The sequence below is a fragment of the Notamacropus eugenii genome, chromosome 3 (assembly GCF_028372415.1).
Source record: "Notamacropus eugenii isolate mMacEug1 chromosome 3, mMacEug1.pri_v2, whole genome shotgun sequence".
NCBI classification, from domain to species: domain Eukaryota; kingdom Metazoa; phylum Chordata; class Mammalia; order Diprotodontia; family Macropodidae; genus Notamacropus; species Notamacropus eugenii.
This window is the reverse complement of record NC_092874.1, coordinates 463411684-463425374: the sequence shown is the minus strand read 5'-3', so window position 1 is coordinate 463425374 and position 13691 is coordinate 463411684.

The following is a 13691-nucleotide window of genomic DNA, read 5'->3' as shown; positions in this document are numbered from 1 at the left end:
GCCTTTTGGTAAAAGGTTGTTAATCTGTTTATCCGTGGACAAGGGGGAGGGAGCCAGGCAGCTTGGTCAGATGACTAGAGGCCAGGAACTAATGAAAACTTGGCTGCAGACTGTGCCAATGAGCTAACGTCTGATGGATTATTTCTGAGGTCATCATGGTCTGTGCTGTAGAAAATCCCCATTGAGGGAAGCAAGCAGCAATCACCTCCAAAGCAACTCGCTCTACTTTTAACATAGTCTTAATACATATTTTAGATCAAGAGCTGCAACAGATCTCAGAGGCCATCTAGTCATAAGGCAGTATTTGAGGCAAAATTGGAACCCAGGCCCTATGCCTCAGAACCAGCACTCATTCTGTATGGTTCTAATTGTCAGAAAGTTCTTTCTACTGAGTTGAAATCCACCCTTTTATAATCTTCCTCCATTGGTTCTAGGTTCTGTCTCTGGGAGCCCAGTGAATTATATCTACTACCACCTGAAAGACTCTATGATATGCCCTCTGGCTTTTCCAGGCTAAACATCCTTAGTTCCATGTCTGCCTGAGTGGTCTGATGGTTAAGGATAATTACTCTTAATGCCATGGCCAGAATCAATTCCTGGTCAAGGAAGGATCATTTTTGAGAGACAGTGTAATGGATAGAGCCCTGGAGTTGGTGGAGTCAATAAGACCAGTGTTCATCCACCTCAGACACTTACTAGGTATAATTCCAGACAAGTCTCTCTTGCCTTCAGTCTCCTTATCTAAAAAATGGAAATAGGGAGAAGGAAAAGGTGAGATTCACTTGCTTCTAAGGTCCCTCCCAGCTCGAAATCAACAATCCAGTAATTCTCAGATGATCTCCATGCAATATTATATGTACATAGTGTGTGGTCTGCTGTAAGAGAAAGAGCTATGGACTAGAAACTAGACGATCACAGTTTAAATCTTAGGTCTGCTACTTTCTAGCCTGTGAGAATTTGGAAAATTAAGTTAGCACCCATATCTCTCAGTAGGAAGATGATAATGATGAGGATGATGATAGCAAGCATTTCTGTAGCCCCTACAGTGTGTCAAGTGCCTTACAAATACTATCACATTTGATCCTCCCAACAAGCCTGGGAGGCAGGTGCTATTACTATCCCCATTTTACAGTTGAGGAAACTCAGGCAAACAGAGGTTAAGTGACTTTCCCAGAGTCATACAGCTAGTAAATATCTAAGGCTGAATTTGAACACAGATCTTCTTGACTTTAGGCCCAGCACTCTGTTCACTAAACCACCATCTGCCTCTCCTCCACCAAAGAGAAAATCAGTCCCAGGTACCTCATGGGACTATTATGAGGAACAAATGGAATATGCATCTAGGCAGTTAGGGTGTGCAGTGGATAGAGAATGGATCATGGACACAGGAAGATCTGAGTTCAAATCTAGCCTCAGATACTTACTAGCTATGTAACCCTCAGCAAGTCACTTAACCTCTGTTTACCTTGGTTTCCTCATCTGTAAAAGAAAGATAATAATAGGGTCTACATCTGAGGTTAGTCTTGAGGATAAAATGAATTCTTTTTGTAAAGTACTTTGCAAACCTCTAAACACTATATAAGAGCTAAATTATTATTAATAAAGTATTTTGTAAAGATCTTTCCTAGGGACATATGTATTTTAAGATGTCACTAAGAGAAGTGATGTCTTAACCTACAAAAGAATGAGTGTTTAATAATACAGTTTCAGACTCTAGGATCATAAGAATCTAGAAGATACCTTATCTAGTAGGGAAAATGGACTCTGGGACATGGGATTCTCCATAGAACCCCTTAAATCATACGAATAAGGCTAGATGTTCCTTCACAGACTATCATCTTCTTATCTAAAGACAGTATGACACTTTTGAAAAGCAATTCAGATCTTGTGGGACTCAAAGGCTGCCTTCCTTGAACCTATAAGAAGAGTCTGTCACTTTCTTAACTATGTAATCCTCCTACATAATTATGCGTGTACCCACTGGTAGCATTTTGATTGAACCACATGTCCAATACCCTCAGCTATTTCTCTGTTACACATGAGTGGGATAGCCTTCATAAAAGCCTGTAATGTCCTCACTGACCAACAGAAGGCTCCACCTAGTCACTTACACAAGTGCTTCTCCACCCTGTCCCAAGCTTGGGGCTTCTGTAGTGACGCTAAGTGACCCTCTGGCAGAGTTTGGAATTAATTTAAAGGATGAAATGCATTACTCAGAATATTCAAATATAAGATATATGACCCACCAACTTCCACCCAGTCCAGGATCCCTCTTCTCAGGTCACGACCTGTCACATTCATGAATGCAATAACAACATACTGTGAACACATAGTTCATACATTGTAGAAGTTAAGAAGAAATAACTCAAATACTCCTACATGGAGGGGCCTTTATGTCCAGCCTTCTCCTAAACCTCCACCTACTTGCCCTCCTAGGTCTTTGGATATTATTAATAGCTAACACTTATATAGCACTTTAAGGTTTGCAAAGTGCTTTACAAATATTATTACAATGGATACTTACAAACACCCTGGGAAGTATGTGCTATTACTATCCTCATTTTACAAATGAAGAAAACAAGGCTGATAAGTGACTTAAGTGACTTACCCTAGGATCACACAATCAGTGTCCCCAGGACAATTTGAACTCAAGTCTTTCTGAAACACTGAGTCCCAGCTCTCTATCTACCACGCCTCCTAACTGCCTTCTATGTATGCTCCCAATCATATATACCTGCAGAATGGGGAAAAAATATGGAAGGAGTATCCATCTCCCATCTAAGGATCATGAACTATAAATCTTAAAAAGCAAGGTAGACAGTGATGAAAATCATTCTCCGTGTCATAACTCACTAGCCCTGTATGATTCAAGATGGGAGGGAGTCACAGCTCTTGGGATCCTCTCTCCTCATGGCTTCCCCCTCTCTCTGTCTTCCAGGACCAGTATCTTTGCTTCAGCATTAGTCTCTGGTCAACTTGCTCACTATTCACTCATTGCCCACTCTTTTTCTTTTGCCACAAGTTCTTCCTTCTTCCACTTGAAAACCCAGAAGTTGGAAACCGAAAGCAGCAGAAGGAAAAGAGGAAACCAGCTCCGGACACTGCAGTATACAAAGAGCATCCCCTTCTGTTCTTTTGTAGGACTTCTCCCCTGTTGCAATGTTCCCTACGATCCACAGGATTTTTGGAAACCTCTATCATCATCATCATCATCATCATCATCATCATCATCATCCTCATCCTCATCATCATCATCATCATCATCACCTGGGCAGCAGAGTGAATAACAGTTTTGAGAGAGGGCAAAGCAGGGGCACAGGTTATATTCATAAAACTGGAAATCAGCTGGAAAGGATTTTAAATATCCTTTTGTAGGTGAGAAAACTGAGACCCATAGATGGTTAGTGACTTGTACAAGGTCACACTGTTCGTAAATAGCATAACCAGGTGTCCACTCAAGGTCCTCTAACCTCAGGGGCAGTACATGCTTTTTCCAGTACTTTTTGCAGTACTTTTCTTTTCCTTTTTTTTGAGGCAATTGGAGTTAAGTGACTTGCCCAGGGTCACACAGCTAGTAAGTTCTGAAGCCAGATTTGACTTCAGGTCCTTCTGTCTCCAAGGCTGGTGGTCTATCCACTGTTCTGCCTAGCTGCCCCAAGCTGCAGTACTTTTGAAGCCCCAGGAATGCTGAGGTCACCTACCCTTTGCAGACTGAGATTGAAGTGGCAAGCTACTTCCTTTGTGTCTCCAGACCACAGCAGACCACTAGCCCACGCATTCAAGGGGAGTGTGAAACTTATTAGTTATAAATGCTGTCACTGTGATCTTCAGTGAAACCTAAATTGATTACCATGTGCTTTCATTCTCAGGTAAACCAAGTACACTTGCACAAAGGCAGCACACAGCTTGCTTAAAAATCAATAGCTTTTAAAAGAGCTGTCAGGCTGGTCCCCAGCTCCCATGCCAACAAACCAACCACAATACTCTGTGGCTCTGGTGGCTGTAGGATCAGGTCTTGGAAGTGGCACAGGAACCAGAGCAAACACATACAACTTGAATTATGCCATTTGCTTCTGCACCGGGCAACAGGAAAGTCAAAACATAATCGGTGTCTTTAAAGCTACAGAAATATATGGCTAGGCTCTGTTTGCTAGCAAACGCTGTCCAGAACACATACTCCTGCTGCTGGAGAGCTACAAAGGTAAGTATTATCCCTCACTGATTAGATTTAAATGTATTTGGATGGTTTTTTTTTCATAAGAAGCCCATCTCCCAGCACTAACTCATCTTTGGTAAGAGAAGAGCAAAAGAAGTGATTTCTTGCCCAGGACAGACCTCATTCCTGGGCCTCAATTATTTTTTTAATCTTAAACCTTAGGAAGGAAATTGCTTTTTTTCAGACTGGGTTCCACAACTGTTGCCTAGTTCCAGCTTGATTTTACATGGGAGGTACTTTACAGGAAGGGAAGGCTATTTACTACAGCCAACTCGTCCAAGAGTAACATGAGAGTTTAGTTGTGTGTCTAGGGAAATAATTGGAGAGAACTTTAAAAAATTGCAAATACAGGGGTAGCTAGGTGGCACAGTAAATAGAGCACCAGCCCTGGAGTTAGGAGGACCTAAGTTCAAATCCAGCCTCAGACACCTGACACTTATTAGCTGTGTGACCTTGGGCAAGTCGCTTAACCCCAATTGCCTTACCTTCCCTCCTCCAGCAACAACAAAGCAAATATGGAAGAGTTGTAGCACAGAGGAGAGATGGACAGTCCTGGAGTTAAGACCTTCCTCTAACATGTAATGTCTGTGGGACCCTTGCACATCTCTGTGCCCTCAGGTAAAATTCTAAGTAACAGTTTCCTATCTACAGTGATGGAGGGAGATTCTTCACTGGGAGTTCCCTATAATGATGACGTCTGGAATCTTTACCAAAAACATACAAATAAGAGTTAAAGTATAGCTCAGTCATGGCCCCACCCATAACCACTCCTTCTTTTCTGGGCTGGACTGACTTGTTCACTCTATCTGTAGCCATGCATGCATGTTGAGATGGCTTTCCAGATAGTCAGCCATGCTGCTACCCTTCATTATTGCGGTCCCATAAGTAACTCTTGTGTAGGATGAGCTATATATCTACTACTCACAGTGGTAGAACCTGATCCCTCACTGGTGTGCTCCATTTAAAGAAATCAGCCAAGATGGTACCATTAACTTTTCATCTGACCCCCTCACTTTACAAATAAGGAAATTTCATTGCCCAAGGAGTTAAAGTGATTGGCACAAGGTTTCAAGTGTCCAGTGAAGTGAATTTCTGAATATAAAATCCTATTTTCTGGATCATGAGACATCTCCCATTCCCTTAACATGAGTGTTACACAGGGCTCTGCCCTGAACCACCTTCTAATTCTGCCTTTATCCTCCATAGAGACTTCATCAGCTTCAAGAGTACAAGTATCATCTCTACAGAAATAAAACTCAAATCTATCTATTTAACCCAATCTTTCTCTTGGAGTTCAGTCAGGCACCATCAATAGTCTGCTGGAGCATCTTTCTGTATGTCCTGTAGGCAGCTGAAACAATACACCCAAAAGAAAAGAACCCTATTTTGTGTAGAGTAGGGATTTGCTAGGTTTGATGAAATGAATACATTGCCTTTTCCTCTTAATAGTCACAGGATCATAGACTTAGAACTGGAAGGAAATTTGGAGTCAAGTCTATCCCCACCTTATTTTTTTTTAATAGATGAAGGAACTGAGGCGCTGACACGTTAGATCACTTAACCAAGGTTGCACAGTTAGAAAGTGTCTGAGGCAGAATTCAGGTCTTCCTGACTCCAGGTTCGGTGCCCTGCCCACTAGTCTCTATCTTCCCTTTCTCTAAGCTCCTTTGTCTACTTACAGTCCTACTGCTAATTCTCTGAAGCAACCAGGTTCATAAGCTAAGAGTAAGCCTTGCCTCTTCCCTCTCCATCAATTATTCCCTCCCCTACATCCAATCACTTTCCAAATCTTCTTAAATACCCCTGTGGTCTGACTTCTACCTTCTTCTGTACTTGGATATGGATCCAATGCTTTACTCTGGTCTTTCATAAACATGTATCACCAGACTCATGCATTCCTATCTAGTTTTAAATTAAGTGTTGCTTTACCCTCATCTTTGGATGTGTGTATATACACATGTGTGTGCACATGCATGAGTACTTAGGGTCTCCAGCTATCCCCTTAGCTAATGATCCCTTGCTAGCCTGGACTGCAAATTTCTACATATTTTTTGGCTTTTTTGTTCCCCACCTCTGAGATCTTTATGCTCCCTCCACGTCTGGCCACAGGTTTGTCCTGATTTTGAGGAGAAATGTCTAGGGATTTCAAATGAGAAAAACCACTGACTCTTTCCTTGTGCTCTGTTACAGTTAATATGAAAAGCAGACTATAGCCTCGTCTCTTCAATATTTGATATCAGCATTCTCATACCATGCAATCTGTTTTCAAGCTTGGCTGAAGTGTATCACAAATAAATACCTATTTATTTCCTCCAAAGGAGGTTTGGACAGGAGATGTGCCAAGAGATTGTGTGCGGGTCTTCTGAGCTCTGATATAAAATCACTTATACATACTCTCTGTCTCTTTGGCTCTGGGTCCAATTTCACTCACTTAGGTGTTCACTGTTTGATGCAGAGACTAGTAGGGGCTCAAAGTTGTACCTTTCAGATATTCCACGTCTGTCAGGGTTCATCATCTATGTCCTTTGAGACTGAAAGCCACTCTGTGGAGACTGACTGTATAACTCAATATGCATCCAATCTTGCTAATTGGAAGCTCAGACTATGGAGGGGAAAGGGGAGAACTGAGCAAGATTGAGTTAGGTAGGAGACAGGGTTCATTTGGGATCTGTTCTCTGGAACAGCGCTGGAGTGCAAAGGCCAATGAAGACATGTCTTCATTTTTCTTGACCTCTAACCCTAACCCTAACCCCTTGAGAACAGGGCTCTCTTTTGCCTTTTTTGTTTCCCCAGGGCTTAGTAGAGTGCCTAGCACGTAGTAAATGCTTGTTGTTTATTGAATGACTGACTGATTATATGGCTTGTGATACCATGAACCACCTGTTCTTCTTGGACACTCTCTCTTTCCTCAGCTTCTGTTTTCCTCTTACCTACCTGACCACTCTTTCTTATTCCACTTTTGATGGGTCATTATTTATGTCCTGCTCTCCAATTGTGACTTTTCCCTCCAAAGACTATCCTGGGACTCCTCTCCACTCTGTATCCTCTCTCAATGATCTCAATAGTTCTCATGGGTTCATGATCCTCTCTATGTAAATCACTCCACCATCCAGCCCTAATGTCTCTCCTAAACTCAAGGACCACATCCCCAACTGCTTGGTGGAGATCTTTAGCTTGATTCCTATAGATATCTCCAATTCAATATGTCTAAAACAGAAATCACTATTCTATTCCAAATCTCTCCACCTTCCAAACTTCCTTATGTCTGTTAAGGATGCCGCCTCTTTCTAGTCACCCAAGTTCATAAGCTTAGGCATCCTCACTTGAGGATCCTCTGCTTTCCCTCACCCCCCACCATGTCCAAGGAGTTCCTAAGATTCATCATGTGTACCTCTGGGACATTTCTCACATCTGCTTTCTTCTCTTCTCCCACTCCACCATCACCATAGCCCAAGTCTTCATTATTGTTTGCCTAGACTGTTGTAATCTCCTCCTAATTGGTTTTCCAGCTTCTAGCCTCTCCCTCCTCTGATCCATTCTCTAGGCAGTTGGCATAATAATCTTCCAAAGACACACATCTCCCCGTCACCCCTGCTCAAAAAACTTCCCAGGTTCCACACTGCCTCTAACATAGAATACAATTTCTGCAGCCTGGCATGTAACACCCTTCCACAATATGACTCCAACTAACTTCCTAGCTTTATCTCGTTGCACTCCCCTTAATGAACTCTCCATTGCAGCCAAATGACTGTTTCTAACTTTTCCCCAAACTGGATCTTCCATCTCCTGTCACAGTTATTGACACAAACCATTCCCACACCAGGAATGCACTCTCTCTTGACTCCCAGAATGCCTCTCTTCTTTCAAGGCTCAGCTCTGTTTCTAACTCATCCACGAGACCTCTTCTGATTTCCCAGTGATTAGTACCTTCTCCCTCTTCAATTTTCCTTGTCCTCTACTTAACTGGCATATGTTGATTTCCACCCCTTCCCATTATGTAAGATCCTTGGAGGTTAGAGATGTTTTTCATTTTACCTGTGTGCTTCTAGCCCATGACACAATGTCTGGCACATAGCGGATATTTAATATTTGCTGAATTTAACTGAATCACTGACTCTTGCTATAATATTAGAGGATATATTCTACTGGAAAAAAATCTGCCTCCAAAATATAAAAACAATAGCTAGGAATTAAACAAATTTAGTTAAAGGGCATTTTCTGGGGGACGGGGGTTGGATTTTTCAAAAAGATATCTTAGCAACCCTTTAAAAAGTACACAATGTCCATCAGAGATAGCTAGACTTGTTTTCTATTAGAACAATATTTTGAACAATATAGAAATTCCAGGTGCTGTGAGCACTGCAGATTTACCTGGCCAGTTGAGATTTTATTTAAGTGGTTAACATTTGGGCTAACCCTAATGGAGGAAGACAAAAGAGAGATGCAGTGACCTGGGGGAGGCAGGGATTCATGGTACAAATATTCATGGGGAGTGAATGGGGAACTCTATGGAATACATGCAGTAGTGACTGAAATAAGAGGAGTCCATTTACTGAAGCCAGCAGTAGAGGGGAGATGAAAACTCTGCAAAGGGTTTTCCCTCTAGATTCTCCAGTCCTCTCCTCCAGAGTGTGGCTAAATGCCTTGTCTTCTTTTCTCCCCCCTGACCCTTCTCCAAGATGAATTACCCACCCTAAAGGTGCAAGCATTCCCCATGTAATATTTCATGACAGTGAAGGCCAAATTACTGGACCTTGTTCATCATATAAAAATAAAAAGCTAAAAGGGGGTGATAGAAAGGAAGAGAGACTGGAGGAAGGGGTGAATGGGGTGCATTCTGTCCTGGGGTGGGAGGTAGGGAGAGATGGAGTCAAAATTTGGAAATCAAATTCTTGTGGAAGTGAATGGGGAAAACTGAAAAATAAAAAAAAAAATTATTCAAAAGAAAAGACTGTTAAGGAGAGGCAGCAGAGAGAGCAGTCCTTGAAGCCAGGAAGACCTGGATTCAAATTCTGCTTCTGACATTACTGGTTGTATGACTTGACATAACTTCTCAGAATCTCAGACTCCCTGTAACTGCTCAAACTCTCTGCAGAGAAGACTTTCTAAGATTATATACTGCTGCCTTGCCCTGGCAAAAGGAATTTCCTCATCTGATATTTCCCTGTACCAATGAAATCACAGATCTGGGCCCTCCTTTAGCTCCCCAAGATGGCAGTGGGGAGACCACTGAGTTAGGAATCCAAAGTCCTGATGTGTAATTGAGTTATCATTTCAGACTCATCCATGAATGAGTGGTGTAATCCAGGACAAGTCACATGATCTCTTGTGCCTCAGTTTCTTTTCTTCTAAAGGGGAAAGGTAGCACTGGGTCATCTCTGAGTCCTCCTAAGACTCTAATATTCTACACTTTGAGGTATACCTATCAAATGAATTCTAACTTCATGAAATTCCCATATTTCTTTGATTTGTGCCCCTCTAATACACTCCCCAGAAAGAGCTGGTAGGATGAAGCAGAGGATCATGCTTGGAATCAGGAATTCTAGGGTTCTAATTGTGCCCCTGATACAGACTAGCTGTATGATGCAGGGCAAGTCACTTAATCTTGCAGTGAGTGACCTGGGCAGTTCTCTAAGACTATACACTGCAGAGGTGCTGATGTTCTACATTGGTAGAGGGAATTTTTTTTCCTTTAGAAACTCATTATGCCAATTAATTCAAATGCAAAGTCCATTAAAACAAATTAACATATATAGGTATATCTTGGGAATGGGCTAACCCCATGATTTCTTTAGTGTTAGGTTAACTAGGTGGTACCGTGGATAGAATGCCTCACCTGAAGTCAGAAGCCTGAATTCAAATCCAGCCTCAAACACTAGTTGTGTGACCCTGAGCAAATTCACTTAATCTCTGTTTGCCTCAGTTTCCTCATCTGTAAAATGGGGGTGATTATAATGGCATTTCCCTCTCATGGTTGTGAGGATCAAAGAAGGTAATCACTGTAAAGCAAATAGCATAGTTCCTGGCACATGGTAAGCACTGTATAAATGTTAGCTGTTATTATTTATATTATATTGGTGGGAAATTCTCATTGGAGAGATTCCTTGCAGCGAAGTATACTAGCAACTTCTATCTCATTTAGAGGTTCAGAAAGTTGCCTTGTAGCACTGGGAAGTAAACTTCCCTGAAGTCACTGAGTCAATCAATGAGTCAACAGCATCTATTAATATCTTCCAAAGTGCCAGTCATTGTAGCAATGAACACTTGAACCCAGGTCTTCTGGACTCTAAGACTGATTTTGTCCCCACTCCATTATGTTGCCTCTCCTTCACATGATATGTATGTGTATATACATACATATATATATATATATATTGATAGATAGATAGATAGATAGATAGATAGATAGATAGATAGATAGATAGAGATAGAGATATATATGTTACTGTGCACACAGCAACAGCAACGCTGGACAACGACCAGCTTTAATAGACTTAGCTCTTATGAACAATGCAAAGTTCTAAGACAATTCCAAAAGACTCAAGATGGAAAATGCTATCACATCCAGAGAAAGAACTACAGATTCTGAATGCAGATCAAAGCACATTATTTTCTCTTTTTTCCATTTTTTTCTTCCTTGTAGTTCTTCCCTTTTGTTCTGATTCTTCTTTAACAAGATGACTAATACGGAAATATGTTTAATATGATTGTACATGTATAGCCTATATCAGATTACATGCTGTCTTGAAGAGAGGGAAAGGGAGGAGGAAAAATGTAGAACTCAAAATCTTATAAAAGTTAATGTAGAAAACTAAAAGTAAATAAATGAATAAATAAAGAATAATCCATGTTTGTTTCTTACAAATGCCACAACAACCACATCCCATCTGCACCTTGTATCTTTCCTCTGAACCAAAAAGTAGCCACCCAAGCAGAAGGTGGGTGTTTGAAATAGAGTGTCAGTTATGAGACTCCAGGCTTTCTATGGAACCAGCTGAGTTACTCCTGATGTTTTATTTTCTCCCCTTCCCTTATCACTTGAAATATTCTAAATGTGATTCTTGCAATCCCCATTTTAGCAGAGTAAAGTTATAAACTGTTGGGAAACAACTGTACTTCCTGGTTCTCTGCTTCATCTATTCACAGAGAAAGAACTTTTGAGGGGGGATATAGAAATAATTATTTTAAATGAGGCACAGTATATTTGCTTTCCTAGAGTCCCTTCTATTTTATCTGATACTGAAAAACTAACACATCATATGGTTCACTTGATCCTCTCACTTTCCAACAGAAGCTAGTGCACAAGAGGGTTTATGGGAAATGGTGCTGGGGGGCTTCTGCCACATTTATTCATTTCAGTTGATACTTTGAGAAGGCTGCACATGGAGGGATGGGCTGCCCTATGGTGTGTCACTAGAGTTGGGAATGCATCTGTTTAAGCAAATTCTCATTCTCTCCTGCACACATTCAATACAGATGCAGCATGGCACTGATTTTTAAAAAGATCTGAACCCTTAAATCACAGAGGTTAACACAATTGTGAATGAGAAATGTATAGTGCCAACCTAGAGGGCATCCATACCCAGGGAACATGTTTCTTGTCTGTTATACATTATGCCCATGTAAAACATTTAGTGGGTTTTGATCAGCAATAATTTTGTAGGATCATGAACTATAAATCTTAAAAAGTGAAGTAGACAGTGATTAAAATCAGTCTCCCTGTCATAACTCACTAGCCCTGTATGATTCAAGATGGGAGGGAGTCTCAGCTCTTGGGAACCTCTCTCCTCATGGCTCGCTCCTCTCTCTCTCTTCCAGGACCAGCATCTTTGCTTCAGCACTAGTCTCCGGTCAACTTGTTCATTATTCACTCACCTTTGCAGCAAACATTGGCTTCTAATAGACTATGTGATTGTAAGGAGAAGAGACAGACAAGATGTGAGAGTGACAAAGGCAATGTGTAGTGCAGAGTGCTAGACCGATCATAGACTTATTCTTTCCAAGCTAAATATTTGCATTCATCAAAAGTGCCTCCCCCAAGGCAAAATGACTACCAGAAGAATTAATGTCAAAAAATTAGAGCTCTTCTCTGAGCTTCTCTGAGCTGGACAGTTGGTTGCTAACTTGGAGGGAAAGGTAAGCCAGCACACAGTTGGCAACAGTGGAGCAGAAAAGGAGTGGGCAGCCTCAGGGATTTGGTGTACAGCACTGCATTTGCTCATCTGGGTCAGAACACTTGCAAACACCAAGACTGGTTTGATGAAAATGATGGGGAAATTCAGAAGCTGCTAAATGAAAAACAAGAACTCCACAGGATTTACCAGCATGATAGTTCATCCACCTCTAAGAAGGTAGTATTTAATTCCATCAAAAGCAAAATACAAGCAAAGTTTAGAGATGCAGGATTCCTGGCTCAATAAGAAAGCAGATGAAATTCAGTTTTATGCTAACAGTAACAATCCAAAATGCTTTTAAGACCAAAAATCTATGGTGCATTACAACTACTAAGTGCTGATAGAGCCACATTGATTAGTGATAAGGACATGATCCTGGAGAGATGAGCTGAATACTTCCATAGTGTTCTCAACAGATAATCATCAATCAATTTCTAGGCAATTGACCATTTACCTCAGGTTGAAGTCAATCCCTCCTTAGCTGAACTTCCAACTGAAGAAGAGGTTTTAAGGGCCATTAGGCTCCTCTCATGTGGCAAAGCACCTGGTGCTGATTCTATTCCAGCTGAGATTTACAAGGCAGGGGGATCATTGATCATACAAAAACTCAATGAAATTGTCCAGGTTGTATGGCAAAAGGAGGTTATCCCCCAGGAGTTCAAGGATGCCTCCATTGTCCATCTCCATAAAGGTAAAGAGAATAGATTGTCCTGTGACAATCACAGGGGGTCTCTCTCTTAGTCACTGCTGGCAAAATTCTTGCTAGAGTCATCCTTGATAGGCTGGTCCTTCACCTGGAAGATGGTCATATACCTGAGAGTCAGTGTAGCTTCAGAAAGGACCAAGGAACAGTTGATATGATGTTTGCTGCCTGACAACTCCAGGAGAAATGCCAGGAGCAGAACAGAGGTCTGTACACTACATTTGTAGATCTGACCAAGGACTTTGACACTGTTAGTCTTGAGGGTTTATGAAAAATTATGTCAAAATTTGGTTGCCCAGAGAAGGTCATCAATATTGCACATCAATTTCATGATGGCATGTTTGCCCAGATTCTGGATAATGGACAAAACTTTCATGCCTTCCCAGTCACCAGTGGAGTGAAACAGGGTTGTGTGCTTGCTCCCATGCTTTTTAGCATGATGTTTTCAGCCATGTTATCAAATGCTTTCAATGAGGATGAACATGGCATCAAGGTCAACTACCATACTGATCATAAGTTTTTCAATTTGAAAAGGCTACAAGCCAAGACTAAAGTGGAGGGAGTGTTGGTGCATGATTTTCTGTTTGCAGATGATTGT